Raw genomic sequence first — 14,683 nt, 5'->3', positions numbered from 1 at the left:
ATAAAAACTACAGTGAACTGATAAACTGAACCAGACTCAGTTATGTCCAAAATTATTTATTCTCAAACACAGTTCTCACCTAGCTATTATTTTTTTAACATTATATATGGCTTTGTGGAACATTCAATATTTGTACCTCTCTCACCACCCAGCATCCCTTTCCCAATCTCCAGCTCCACCACACACACACACACAATTATCTTTCACTGGACTTAATTTTATTAAATCTCTCTAGATTGATACAAATTACTAAGGAAAACACTCACTGAGGTTACCCCTTCAGACAGGGCACACTCATGCACCCACTCCACAGGTGGTTGCTGAGCAGCTACTATGCACCGGGCACTGCTCTCAGTACTATGGGAATAGCAGTGAACAAAGCATAGTTCCCTCCCTCTGGGAACTTATATTCTGCAAGGAAAGCAAGGCAGTCAACAAATAAGAAGCTGTGTCTACTATATTTAAAATAGATAATCAACAAGAACCTACTGTATAGCACAGGGAACTCGGCTCAGTATTCTGTAATAACCTAAATGGGAAAAGAATTTGAAAAAGAATGGATACTTGTATGGGTATAAATGAATCACTTTGCTGTACACCTGAAACTAACACATCACTGTTAATCAACTATACTCCAATATAAAATAAATTTTTTAAAAGATCTACAAAAAAAATAAGAAGCTGTGTAATGTGTCAGATAAGTGCTCATGAGAAATAAAACAAGTAAGAGGGAGGCAGTTAGTACTCTGTAGAGAGGAGTCAAGCAAGGCCTCTCTAATAAAAAGACATTTGAGCTGAGACCTGAAGGAAGCAAGAGTATTCCAGGCAGAGGGAACAAAAGAAAATGCAAAGGCCCTGAGGCAGGGGCAGTTTGGCATGTCCCAGGGACAGGAAGGAGGCCAGCAGGGCTAGAGGAGAATAAGCAAGATAGTTATGGCATAAGAGAGGAACCTGGGACCCCAGGGATCATGCAGGGCTTCAGGGCCACCTGAGGGCTTTTTTCTTCACTCAGAGTGAGATGGGAAATCTTTGGAGTGTTTTGAACAGAGGAGTGATATTAACACACATTTTAAAAGAATCACTCTGGGGATTTCCCTGGTGGCACAGTGGTTAAGAATCTGCCTGCCAATGCAGGGGACACGGGTTCGAGCCCTGGTCCTGGAAGATCCCACATGCTGTGGAGCAACTAAGTCCATGCACCGCAACTACTGAGCCTGCGCTCTAGAGCCCGCGAGCCACTGAGCCCGCGTGCCGCAACTACTGAAGCCCGCACACCTAGAGCCCGTGCTCCGCAACAAGAGAAGCCACCGCAATGAGAAGCCGCTGCACCCGCTCGCCACAACTAGAGAAAGCCCGTGTGCAGCAACGGAGACCCAACACAGCCAAGATGAATAAATAAATAAGTCTTTAAAAAAAAAAAAAAGAATCACTCTGCTGCATTGAGAATACACTGAAGGGGGCAGAGGTAGAAACTGTGAGACCAGTTAGGAGCCTACTGCAAAATAAAAGATAAAAAATGACAGTGGCTTAGACCAGAGAGATAAGCACTGGGAGATGACGAGAAGCAGATGGATTCTAGATGTACTGTGAAGGTAGTGCACATAGGGTTTTCTGACAGACTGAATGGATGAGTGGGTGAGAGAGAGAAAGAGAGAGAAAGGACTTACAAAATGAGGAAGAATAAGACAAGAAAGATTTAGTGCAGTATAAACATGAGGAGTTTGGTATCTAGAAAGGAAGCAGTAGAACAAAAATACAATCTAGACAAAAATTGTACTTTATGCACTCCTGTCCCTCTTCCACCTTCTACCATCCACACTCCCCTGCCTCCCAACCCCTATCAGCTTCATTCCTTTACAGTATAAACTGCACAGGCCTCAATCGCAAAAATGTCTAAAATTAATAAGTTTAAAACAAAAAAATTCAAAATACTCTCCTAAATTAAATTTTGGATCAAAGAGGAAACCAAAAGTAGAATCACAAAAACTTCTAGAAGTAAACATAAGAGTAAATCTTTGTGACCTTGGTTTACACAAAGATTTCTTAGATGCCAACACCAAAAGCACAAGCCATGAGAGAAAAAATTGATAAACTGGATTTCATCAAAATTCAGTTTCTGCACTTTGAAAAACACTGTTAAAGAAAATGAAAGGACAAGCCACCGACTGAGAAAAAGTATTTGCAAATTATACCCCTGATAAAGGACTTGTGTCCAGAGTACATACAGAAATCTGTATCTTCACTAAAAAGAAAACAAATCACCCAATTTTTAAAGAGCCAAAAGATTTAAACAAACATTTCACCAAAGAAGATATACACAGAGCACATGAAAAACGCTCATCATGAATCATTAGGAGAATAATAATTAAAACATAATGAGATATCACAACACACCTATTACAATGACTGAAAGTCCACGTGTTGGCCAAGAGGTGGAGGAACTGGACCTCTCACACCTGCTAGTGGTCATGTAAAACAGCATAACCATTTTGGAAAATAGTTTGGCAGCCTCTTAAAAAGTTAAGAAGTTACCCATTTGTTCCAGTCGTTCCACTTCTAGGTATTTACTCAAGAGAAATGAAAACATATGTCCACACAGAAACTTTGAACACAAATGTTCACAGCATATTTATCTGTAATAGCCCCAAACTGAAAACAACCCAGATGGCCATTAACAGGTGAATGGATAAATACATTGTGGTGAATCCATATAATGCAATACTACAAAATGATAAAAATAAACTATTGGGCTTCCCTGGTGGCGCACTGGTTAAGACACGGGTTCGAGCCCTGGTCCAGGAAGATCCCACATGCCGCGGAGCAACTAAGTCCATGCACCACAACTACTGAGCCTGCGCTCTAGAGCCCGGAGCCACAACTACTGAAGCCCGTGCACCTAGAGCCCATGCTCCGCAACAAGAGAAGCCACCGCAATGAGAAGCCTGCGCACCGCAATGAAGAGTAGCCCCCGCTCGCCGCAACGAGAGAAAAGCCCGCCCGCAGCAATGAAGACCCAACGCAGCCAGCAACAATAAATAAATAAAATAATTTTTTTAAATGATAAAAATAAACTATTAACACACACAAAAACATGGATGGATCTCAAAATAATAATGCTGATTGAAAAGTAGTCAGACCAAAAAAGTGTAGACTCTATTATTCCATTTATATAAAATTCTAGAAAAAAAATGAATCTATAGTGACTGAAAGCTGACCAGTGGTTGCCTAGGGATAGAGAGGCAGGATTTATGGGAGGCACAGAAGGACAGTAGGATGTATTACAAAGGACCAGGAGGAAACTTTGGGGGTGATGGACATGTTCATTATCTTGATTCAGATGATGGTGTCACAGTGTATACATATGTCGAGACTCTTTAAATATGTACAGTTCGTCATACATCAATTATATCCCCATAAAGCTGTTAAAATTTTTCATTGGGGGAAATACTACAATTATAGTGCTTTGGGAAAATAATAATTAGGATACTGTATGTCAAACTTTAAAGCCAGAGTTATAATTTTTGATAGGAATTACATTAAATCTATTTATCACTTTGGGGAAAATTAGCTTACTTACTATGTTGATTCTTCCAATTCATGAATAAAGTATGTTTTTCCATTTATTTAGATCTTCTTCAATTTCTTTCTTCCTTGTTTTACAGTTTCCAGCATACAAGTCCTGTACATGTTTTGTTAGATTTACACCTAAATTCTTCTTTTTCTTTCTTTTTGTTTTTAAGTAATTGTAAATTGTACTGTATTTCTTTTTTTTTTTTTTGGCTGCATTGGGCCTCTGTTGCTGCGCATGGGCTTTTCTCTGGTTGCAGGGAGCGGGGACCCCTCTTTGTTGTGGTGCACAGGCTTCTCATTGCGGTGGCTTCTCTTGTGGAGCACGGGCTCTAGGCGCGTGGGCTTCAGTAGTTGTGGCTCTTAGGCTCTAGAGCACAGGCTCAGTTGTTGTGGTGCACGAGCTGAGTTGCTCCATGGCATGTGGGATCTTCCCAGACCAGGGATCAAACCTGTATCCCCTGCACTGGCAGGCAGATTTTTAACCACTGCGCCACCAGGGAAGTCCCTGTATTTCTAATTTTGGTGTCCACATGTTCAGTGTTAGCATACAGCATAAAGCAATACAACTGATTTTTGTATGTTTATGTTATACCCTGAAACCCTACTGAACTCACTTCATAGTTCTGAGTTTGGGGGGAAATTCTTTGTGATTTTCTACATCAACAATCATGTACCTCAGAAAACAACCACTTAAGGTGAATCTAAATTAATTAAAATGAAGTCCAAAATTATACAGTAAATTGTGGGGGGAAAGTCTGATTGGGATTTTATTATAAAAATCAAGCCAGAAGTACTGAAATAAATTTATTTTCTTATACGTCACAAGATTTACGTTATAACTGCATCTCTGTTAATTCTTAGAACAAAGAATGAATCAATGTTGGAGTTGAGAGGAAAGGAACATCGTTCTCACAATCTTGTATGATGTGACACCCTTTATGTTTAACTTTTGCAATGCAATCATAAAGAATGTCCTTTTTTGCAAAAACTGTATGATGTCTTCATTGATATTTTAAGGGTCTTCCTAATCCTTTGATCCTAAACTCACTCTCTTGAAGCACTTATTGGATCATCATCATTGTCAATGTTCAGAACTTTAATTATTAACTAGTTCAGTGCTGCTGCATCACCCTGGCCAGTGGCTTTGCAAAATTCAAGCAGTTTTCTAATACCACTTTCAACAACTTCATTAAATTCTGAAAATTTGGCAGTATTTGTCATTTTACTTTGCAGTCATGTTGCACTGACTATTGCATATTTACAACAGCTGAAAATCAGCATGCTCATGTACTAGGGAATAACAAAATTGACTCCATATTAGATCTGTTTCTTTTACTTTAACCTTTGTACTCTATTGTTTTTGCTACAACTTAATTGTTGCCTATAGCCTGAAATATACAAGATAGTCAATTCTCAAGGCTCTAGTCTTTACAAGTGTAACACTTTTCCATTCATATAGAAGTAAAAAGTTGCAGAACAGAGAATAACATTTGTCTTGTTGGAGGTTTACAGAAACACCATGATCTGACCTACTTGGACAGCTGCAAAAACAAAGGATTCTGACACCAAGTCTGCAACAGCTAACAACACTCCCTCCCTTTTAGTATAAAAAAAAGCCTGAATTCTACCTCAGGGAAGCTGGTTCTGGACCATCTTACCTGAGGACCCTAGTCCACCATTTTCTCGGTCTGCTGGCTTTCCGAATAAAGTCACTATTCCCTGCCCCAACAACTCGTCTCTTGATTTGCTGACCTGTTGTGTGGCAAGCAATATGAGCTTGGGTTCCGCAACAATCATTAGAGAATACTTTGTTTTCTTATGCCACATCACTACTGTGGAGACTCTAATAACAGGCATTATACTACTGCAAACCTTAAAACAGTCATAGCCTTTGCCCAGAAAATCTATTCTATAAATATCATAAAGATATGCATAAACATATACACACATATGTTTACAGGAATATTTAAAAGAAAAACAAATTAGCTCACCCTAAATGCCCCAAAATAGAAAACTGTCATAGGATGGAACGATATGTAACTATTAAAAATCATGATGTAGAAGAAAAGTTAATATTATAAAATTTCCCATAATCTGTTAAGTTGTAAAGGCAGAACACAAAATCATGCTTACAGGCTGATACCCTAATTGTGTATTTGTTTAAAGCACGTTTAAAAAAAACAAACAAAAGTGTATATGTGTTTACAAACAAAAAAAAAGGTGTAAAAGGACTTAATCCAAATTTAGGTAGAGATTACTTCTATGCTAAAATCTTAGAAGTGATTTAAATTTTTCCTTCAGTATGTCTGATTATGTTTTTCAATCTTTCTACAATGTGTTCCTCACTTTGGGAATTTTTTTAAAGGCTCATATTTTTTAAATACAATCACTAAAAGTAACGTGCTTCTTAACAGGACTTCATATCCAATTCTCATCAAAGACATGGGTATAACTGACAACAGAAAGGTGAAGAGGAGAGGGTCATTTAATGGGTGAGACCATTAGCACAACCACTAAAAGCTGTTTGTTGCCTTTCATCCAAGTTTTCGGAAAGCATTAACATTCCGGGGCTAACACAGCAGCTGTCAGTGAGCAAACTGAAATTCTGCCTCCTGGCTGTGACAGAGGTTTGGCCACATGTTACACTGACACCAGTGTCCCCAGGCACCTTCACTGCGGACTTAGCCGGTCACATCTTCCTAAGTGGGAAGCTGAAGAATCAGCTGTGGGCAGATGGAAAGAACCTCAACTTACTTAAGGATGGAATTTACCAGCCTGATTCCTCCCTCCTGGCTCCAAGCGCCACCAAGATGCTGCTTCCGGAGCCCACGAGAGGAAAAAAAAAGCCTCTTCGCTGATGAAGAAGAACATTCCCCTTGGGGAACACACCCAAAACAGGGCTTTTCTTATATTATAGTAGCCTGACCTTCCCAAGAGGGCGGGCTATTTTCTCAGCTCCTCACAGAAACAATGGCTTATGGCTCTCTCTCGGGGAAACTGAGGTACAACACAGAAAGAGCCCTCAAATTACGAAAAATGTTAAGAGGATGGATGGGAAGGTGGTATCTTTGGAACAAAAGAATCATATTTTTTTCCGGTATATTCTGAAAAATAATTCTATTGATACCCACAGTTTTTAGTACCCCAAAATGGATTTAGCCCTAAGGATATGTATATGCAATGTAATCAAATGCCTATAAACGTACTGAAAAACTTCAAATGGGATTTGGCGACTTGAGAATTTTCAGAAATTTCCTCGCGGCCCAGTCACGTCAAGAGCCGGGGGTTCGAATTCCCTCACCACTTCCAGTTTCACACCCTCCCACCACACACACAGTTACGCTCTGGAATCGCGGAGCTGACGAGGAAAGGCTGCCTCTCTCACAAACTCCAAACGTACACTCACCGGCTACGGCCCCTCAGCGTCTCCCGGCTGGTCCCAACCACGGCGGAATCCCGTCCAGCCTTCCCTTCCCCGGTGGCGCACTCCTCCCATGATGCCCTGGGGCGCACCGGAAGCAACTCCTCACCTCCCTGGGAAATTGAAACCTGGTTTCTTCTTGGTAGTTATCAGGTGTTTCCTTGGAAGCCCACGCCTACTGATTCTTTTCACGTGTTTTCAATAATGTGCTCCACCCACCCTCCCCTAACTAGATGGTAAGCTGTTTGAGAGAACAATTTCTAATCCACAATGCCTGGAACAGTGTCTTTATAAGCCATTTGTTAAATGAAGAGCAGATGCTAAACTTTTTGTTTGACAGAACGAAGCGAAGCTGAGTAGAAAAACAGCAGATAACAGAGCCAACCCTCAGCAGAGAATATGGAAGAATAGCGTTACCTTTATAATAACAGCTGGCATTTAAAACCCTAAATCCTTACCTTAGTTTGCAAGGCTCTAAGCATCTGGCCCCTAGCCGCTTCTGCCACTTCATTCCTTGCTACTGTATCCCAGGCTCCTTTCATCCCTGCCCTACTGGCCTTTATTCTGTTCCTGTGCAGGCACGTTCCCCTCCCAGAGCCTTTGCACTTGTTTTCTCTGCCTGGAATACTGTGCCCCGTTGACATTCTCCTGGCTTGCTCTTTCTCTAAGTGCTCAAATATCATCTCTTTAGAGAAACTTATCCTGATTGATCTATTTCAAACCCACACAGCCACTGTTTCCTTATCCTAATTGTCCTTTCCTTCAGAGAATTTATCCCTAATTGACATTTGATATCTTTGTTGTCTGTCCCCACATAGGCACACACTAGAATAAAATTTCCATGAGGGCAGAGACTTTGCCTGTTCTGTTCCCTAGTGCTTAAAATCTTCCCAGCATGTAGTAAGCCCTCAATGAATGTTTGATGAATAAAAAATTGAATAAGTGCATGCTCCCTGTTACCGGCTCTGTGCATTACAGCTTCAAAATTAGCAATACCATATGTGAATTTCATCACCATCCTGGTTTTGTAAGAGATCTCAAGCTGGTTCCATCTAGCCGCATCTTGGTCAAGTTTGAGGATTTTGCCATCATACCCCCAACCACCTTTTGGGTAGGGTGATAAATTTATCTGGGTTTGCCCAGGATTGTCCTGATTTTAAAACTGAAGTCTCAGGAATCTCTTCAATTCCAAGCAAATTAGGAAGGTTGGTCAACCCTGCTTTGAGGTATCTAGGCTCCATCTTCCTCGTCTTGTGTTATGGTTGTGAGTGTGTGGAATGAGAAGGTGGGGGGTGGCGGTGACTTAAAAGTGTTCTGGGCCATCTGGAGAGGAAATTGGCTATATGTCGTGGGTAGAGTGGGAGGACTGGATGGACAGCAGTCAGGCTGTGGTCAGCTGATGGGCCTTACCAAACAGCAACAAAAACGAGATGAAAGAACAATGTAGAAGATGCTGTCCTGGCTTCCAGAGCCCTCTGGCACAGGCAATGGTTGGTACATTCTCTAGAGAAAGTTCCTGGCTTCTAAGTCTCAGGCTCTGCTGTTGACATGGCCTCACCCACTCCATGTCACTTTCAAAAAGTAGCCTATCATGCATTTATTAACTCAGTTGTCACAAGAACCCGATGAGTTAGGTATTGTTATTATCCCCATTTTACATGTGAAGAAACTGAGGCTCAGAAAAGTAGAATAAGTTGCGCAAATTCAAATAGTTTAAATAGTGAAGTCAGGATTTGAACCTCAGTATTCTGACTCTCAAAGTCCACTCTTAGGGCTTCCCTGGTGGCACAGTGGTTGAGAGTCCGCCTGCCGATGCAGGGGACACGGGTTCGTGCCCCGGTCCGGGAAGATCCCACATGCCGCGGAGCGGCTGGGCCCGTGAGCCATGGCCGCTGAGCCTGTGCGTCCGGAGCCTGTGCTCCGCAACGGGAGAGGCCACAACAGTGAGAGGCCCGCGTACTGCAAAAAAAAAAAAAAAAAAAAAAAATTCCACTCTTAGTCACTACATTATCATGCAGCTCTTAACAATGTAAATATACATTTGGGCTAGGCCTAGCCAAGGGCATAAATCTTTTTTTTTTTTTTTGGCTATGTTGTTTCATACCCCAACAGTTGAAATTAAAAGTAACTGATCACGCTTTTCTTAGTTCTAATGAGACTTTAAGCACTGAAGAAACCAAAATACAACTACTAGACAAAAAAGGGCAAATGACGAAGACCCTAACTCTCACAGGCATCAGTCAGGATTATGAGGCCAGAGAAGAAAGTCTCCAGTTTACTGGCCAGACCTAACTGGTAGAATTTCTTCTCTGAACACAGTGTTCCCACGCCATGCACACACTCTCTCCATGATGTTTTCAGAGAAAGATGCCTCGTTTGTGTGTAATGCTGAGAAGCATGTATAATACTGAGCGCGTTAGTGTCTTAACAGGATCTTGCAAAGCCAGAAACAGCTGTCTTGTAGTGAAAACACAGACTGGACTTGGAGTCAAACCAGACTTGTTCTAGCTCCCATTCTGCCGCTTACTAGCCGTATGACTAGTCGATCTTCCCAAGCCTCAGTTTTCCAACCTGTAAAACTGATAAATCTATGTCCTCACTGATTGAAGGAAAATCAGTTTAAATAATTCTCTGGATAATCCCCCATCGACTTTTTGCTTTGCAAAATTGTAGTGTATAAATGCCAGCAGTGTGGAAGGTTATGTATTGCACTTGAAAGAGTTCTGAACTAGCGCTCTTGGATCTGAGAGTAGAATGGGAAGGGGGGGGGGTCTGTCTAATTAATTAGCATGAATTAGGTAACCTGTCCAGAGCCTCAGTTTCTGATTCTGTACCATCAGGGTTAGATTAGGTAATATTCAAGGTTCCCCTCTAGTTCTGGAATCTAATATCCTCACTCAATATTTTTAATTAGGCGATTAAATATAAATTTGTATCATTCACTAATGTACCTGTCCTGTGACTTTTGCCCAGAAATGTCTGTTTCTGGCTGGGGAACTTCTTGCTGCTTTTGGAAATTTCATCTGTTACATAAGCTCTTAGATAGTTGTAAGGGGCAAGGGATGAGCCTCCTATCAGCACAATTAACTGCCCTTTCTTCTCTGCGGAATGAACTTGATTGATTACACCTGTTTCCTGGGCCTCTCTATTTGGCCCTGCTGCTGCTTTCTCCATCCAAATCTGCATTTCCTCTGAATGCGCCTTATACAGCGATTGGTGGAGAGATTTGCTCCCAGGGAAATCAGGAAAAGTTTTTCCTCCTCCGTAACACCTGCTCACTCCTTAATCCTTGCCTTCAAAGCTTCCACCCCCACCATCCTGCTGACATTAATGTCAGGATCACCTCTCTGACGGACCCAATGCCCTTTTCATGGTCCTCCTTTTCTCCATCTTCTCTGTAGAGCTTTTTACTACATCCTCTCTCTTGAAAATACCACCCTCTCGAAAATACCACCTCCCTTGACTTCTTCTGACGCTAAGAATAAAGTTCCCATCACTTTAGAGTTGACAAAATGATTCTGTAACAAGACTGGAGAAAACGCTCATTGACAGAACTCCTCTCAGGGCTGGGAGAGATGGAATGATGGTGTGGGGTGTGAGCTGTGGACTACAGGGCATAGTGGTGGGATAAAGATGAAGCTCCCAAAGGGAATATGTGAGTAAAAATAGGTGATCACCAAACTTTCTAAGGATAAAAGTGGTGTTCTTTACTTGAGGACTTTTATTTTGTTGAGTAACCAGATGAGTAGGAATGCAGGTCAGTGGCAGAGCTAAATGGCCCCGTGTAACAGAGGAACAACTGAGTACCCGTAGGGGTCGGGCAGACACCTCAGGGGAAGAAAGGAAATCAACCACCTGCATCAGTGTGAAGGAAAACGGACTTCGCGGAAGTCCTTGCTGCTGGAAACTGAATACTTTAGGGGATGTAATATAATCCTCTTCTAGTCTGCTCTACAAAATCTCCAGTAAAGTCTGCATTGCTCACTTACGTTTTTTGTGCTAGTGGATTATTTGCCAAGGTCTGTGTCAAGGTTGTTACAGATTGAAGCATACTGTTTGGCACCGGCTGGAAGCAGACTGCCTGCGAAGACAGCCACATCTTGACAGTACCTCATTGGATCCCCACACTATCCTCGTGACTTGGGCAGAAACAGAACTATGTTTCTGATTTTGCAGCGGAAGGGGAAAACATCACAGCTGCGAAGGGAGGTGACGGGACTTGCCATTTACGGCAGTAAATGACAGAAGTGACATGTGGATCCACGTGGCTCTTTTGACTCGAACAAGATCTCACTCAGGTATTTGTTTACCTGAAGAATAACCTTTTTTTTTTCCACTCTCTTTGTCTTCATTTCCGCTTCTCACCTCCTCAACATGCAGCCTTTCTCTGAGAACCCAACTTCCTTAATAAGTTCAACCAACGGCATAGAGGTGACACCCTCACACTCACAGACCTACATCTTCAGTCTTAATGTCTCCTGTAAACTCTGAACCCTTATCTCTACCTACTTAGCTGGATATCACCATCATCTCCATCTCAATCTGTCCAAAATCTAAATTCATATTTCTCCCCTTTCAGTCTTTCTCCTGGGCTGCTATCATGCCCCTAGATTTCTAGGCTGCAATGAAGGCTGGACGAAAGGTAGGATCCTCTGATTCCTTTTTCCTCCTCAAACCCAGCATCATCAAAGTCTTGTGGATCCTGCCTTCAGGGTACCCCTTGGGTTTTCTCTTTCCTTTTACATCTCATTTCCGTACTGCTTAATCAAGGCCCTCTTCATTTGACACCACGATTATTTTTATATTCAATGCAAATAGATATTACTTGCATGTTTAATATATGTTGAGAGGATTTTAATATATTAATGTGGGATAGGGCCTCAAAAAATAAGTCTAGAGGACTTCCCAGTGGTCCAGTGGGTAAGACTCCACGTACCCAACGCAGGGGGCCCGGGTCCGATCCCTGGTCGGGGAACTAGATCCCACGTGCATGCCACAACTAAAGATCCCGCATGCCACAACTAAGACCTGGAGCATCCTAAATAAATAAATAAATATTAAAAATAATAATAATAAGTCTAGAGCTCAGAGAGGTCTTAAATGAGCTAAACATATTCCTTTCACCTCCTGGGGTTCTCTTTTTGCCAGGCCTAAACGGGACAGTGAGGCAGACAACTTCAAGCCCACACAATACGCTTCTTGAATCTACTGGATGGACCAGGAGATACCAGGGCACAATCACTGTGAAAGCCAGCCCTCTGGTGCCATGAAGAGTTTTAACACAGATCTGAATTTATAGGGTCATCCGGGGGTTAATTCTAACTGCCCACCTACTCCCATAAATCATATCAGAGCCTGTATAATCATCTTGGCAAGTTGTACACCAAGATTTTCTAAATAGTTGCTAAGTGGTTCTAGGACCTCAGGTTCTCCCTCTCCATTCTATTCTACCATCAGTTCTATACTAATCTTAGATGTATGTGTGTGTCTACACACACACACACACACACACACACACACACACACGTTCACTTTTCTGCTTAAAACCTTGAAAGGTTCCCCAATGATCTCAGAATAATGTCCTGACTCCTTCCATGGGCATTGGGAGCCCATCACAGACAAGCCCAGCCTACTTCTCCAGCCTCACCTCCATGTTACCCCCAACCCTTCCACCCAGGCTTGCCCGGTCCACCTTCCTGAAACACACCCTGGGAAGTCTTGTTTCTAACCACAATCCCTAAGTTCCCTAAGCCTGGAACCTCCTCCCTGTACTCTTAAAATCTGCCTCCTTTAAGAGAGAGTAGAGGATAGAGGAAAAGGCTTTGGAATCAGCAACCTGGGATGCCAATTCTGGCTCCATTGCCTACTAGCTGTGGGGCCTTTTGGTCAATCACTTAACTCCCTTAGGCCTCAGTTCCCCATATGGACAATGGGAATAATAAGAATATAAACAGTATAACCCCCTAAGGCTTGCAGAGAAAAATAAACATAATAAAATATACAAAAATGCTATGTAAACTGGAAAGAATTACGAAAAGCATTATTATTATCTCCACAGTCACCATCCCCTTCAGATCTCTTCTCTCCTCCAAAGCAGTATCATTATCATTAATAACAATTCTGAGAATATATTACATACACAACATACCTTACGGGTTTTAAATACCTTGTCCATACATCTAGTCCACTGTGCATCTCACTCATCTTGGCACTTAACCTTGGAAAAGTAATTTATCTTTTCGTGTCTATGTACTCTCTTCCCATGTCCATTATCACCTCCTTTGGAGCAATGTCCCTATTTCATATCTCCTTTCCCCATTGCCAGCACTCAAAAGTGATGGGCTTGCAAAAGTGAAAGGTCATAGGCATTGGCTCTAGAGCCAGAGAGGATTTGAATCCCATTTCTGTCACTTACTAGTTGTGTGGCCTTAGGCAGTTTATTTAAACTCTCAGTGACCCAATTTCTTCAGCCATAAAATGGGAGGGGTGGGATAGGGAGGGTGGGAGGGAGGGAGATGCAAGAGGGAAGAGATATGGGAACATATGTATATGTATAACTGATTCACTTTGTTATAAAGCAGAAACTAACACACCATTGTAAAGCAATTATACCCCAATAAAGATGTTGAAAATAAATAAATAAATAAATGAGTCTGTGGAGCAGTGTGCAAAAAAAAAAAAAAAAAAAAAATGGGAATGATGTTAGCACCTACCCCACAAAACTATTATGATGCTTAAGTGAGCCAATCTGGATAAAGCCTGGCACGTAGTGAGTTCTTAATAAATATAAACTATTACTATTAAGTGAGACTGAGTCTGATTCCATTCTTTTCTGCCTTATCACTTCAGCCATCTTTCAACACAGATTCCCCATGAATCGTCCTTATTCATTTACACACAGGAACAAAATCGACTGAGCATCTGTTACATACAAAAGACTGTCCCTTGAATAAAAACAGCTGTGTTTATGCCTGATCACTCTCTGTTGCTTTCTTCTGGGCCAAATGGTATTAAGAATGAGACAAGTTCTCTGTGGATTGCAGCCTTCAGCCTTCTCCTCTTGTTTTCTCAAGCAGGGAGTAAGATGGTGTTCCAACATCAAATCACCAGGTACAAAAAAGTGCTTCGTGTTTTTTTACTGCAAGGCTTCTCAGGCCCCTTAACATGCTAGTATTTATGGTGAATCTCCAACAACAGGGAATAGAGTTGGCCACATTTCCTGAACTCATTTAGACACGGGACCTTTTATTTCACAGTTTCTCTCAGAGTCAGCATTCTGTCAAATCTACTTCGGAAAATGCTACGTGGAAGTCCTATCCCCATCTGTTTCTCCTTTGTCCACAATTTCATTTTGACTAATGCAAACTGTCCTTGGAAATGCCTCACCTATATGAGACTACCCACTGGGAAACTAGAGTATCTTTTCTTCTTTCTAATTGAAGTATAGTTGATTTACAATATTGTGTTAGTTTCAGGTGTATGGAAAAGTGACTCAGTTATATTGTTTTCAGATTATATTCCATTATAGGTTATTACAAAATATTGAGTATAATTCAGTACACATTGATCATATACAACATAAACAAGTCAAACTGTATTGCTGTAAATGGCTCTAACTTCTAAAATGTATGGTAATTCCTACCTAGTCAAACATTACTTATGTTTCAGCCAAAAAACAACCCGAAGCAACCG

This window comes from Leucopleurus acutus (genome assembly GCF_964270905.1).
Source record: "Leucopleurus acutus genome assembly, chromosome: 19".
Classification (NCBI taxonomy): Eukaryota; Metazoa; Chordata; class Mammalia; order Artiodactyla; family Delphinidae; genus Leucopleurus; species Leucopleurus acutus.
The sequence above is the reverse complement of the archived record's forward strand: the minus strand, read 5'-3'. Positions refer to the sequence as shown.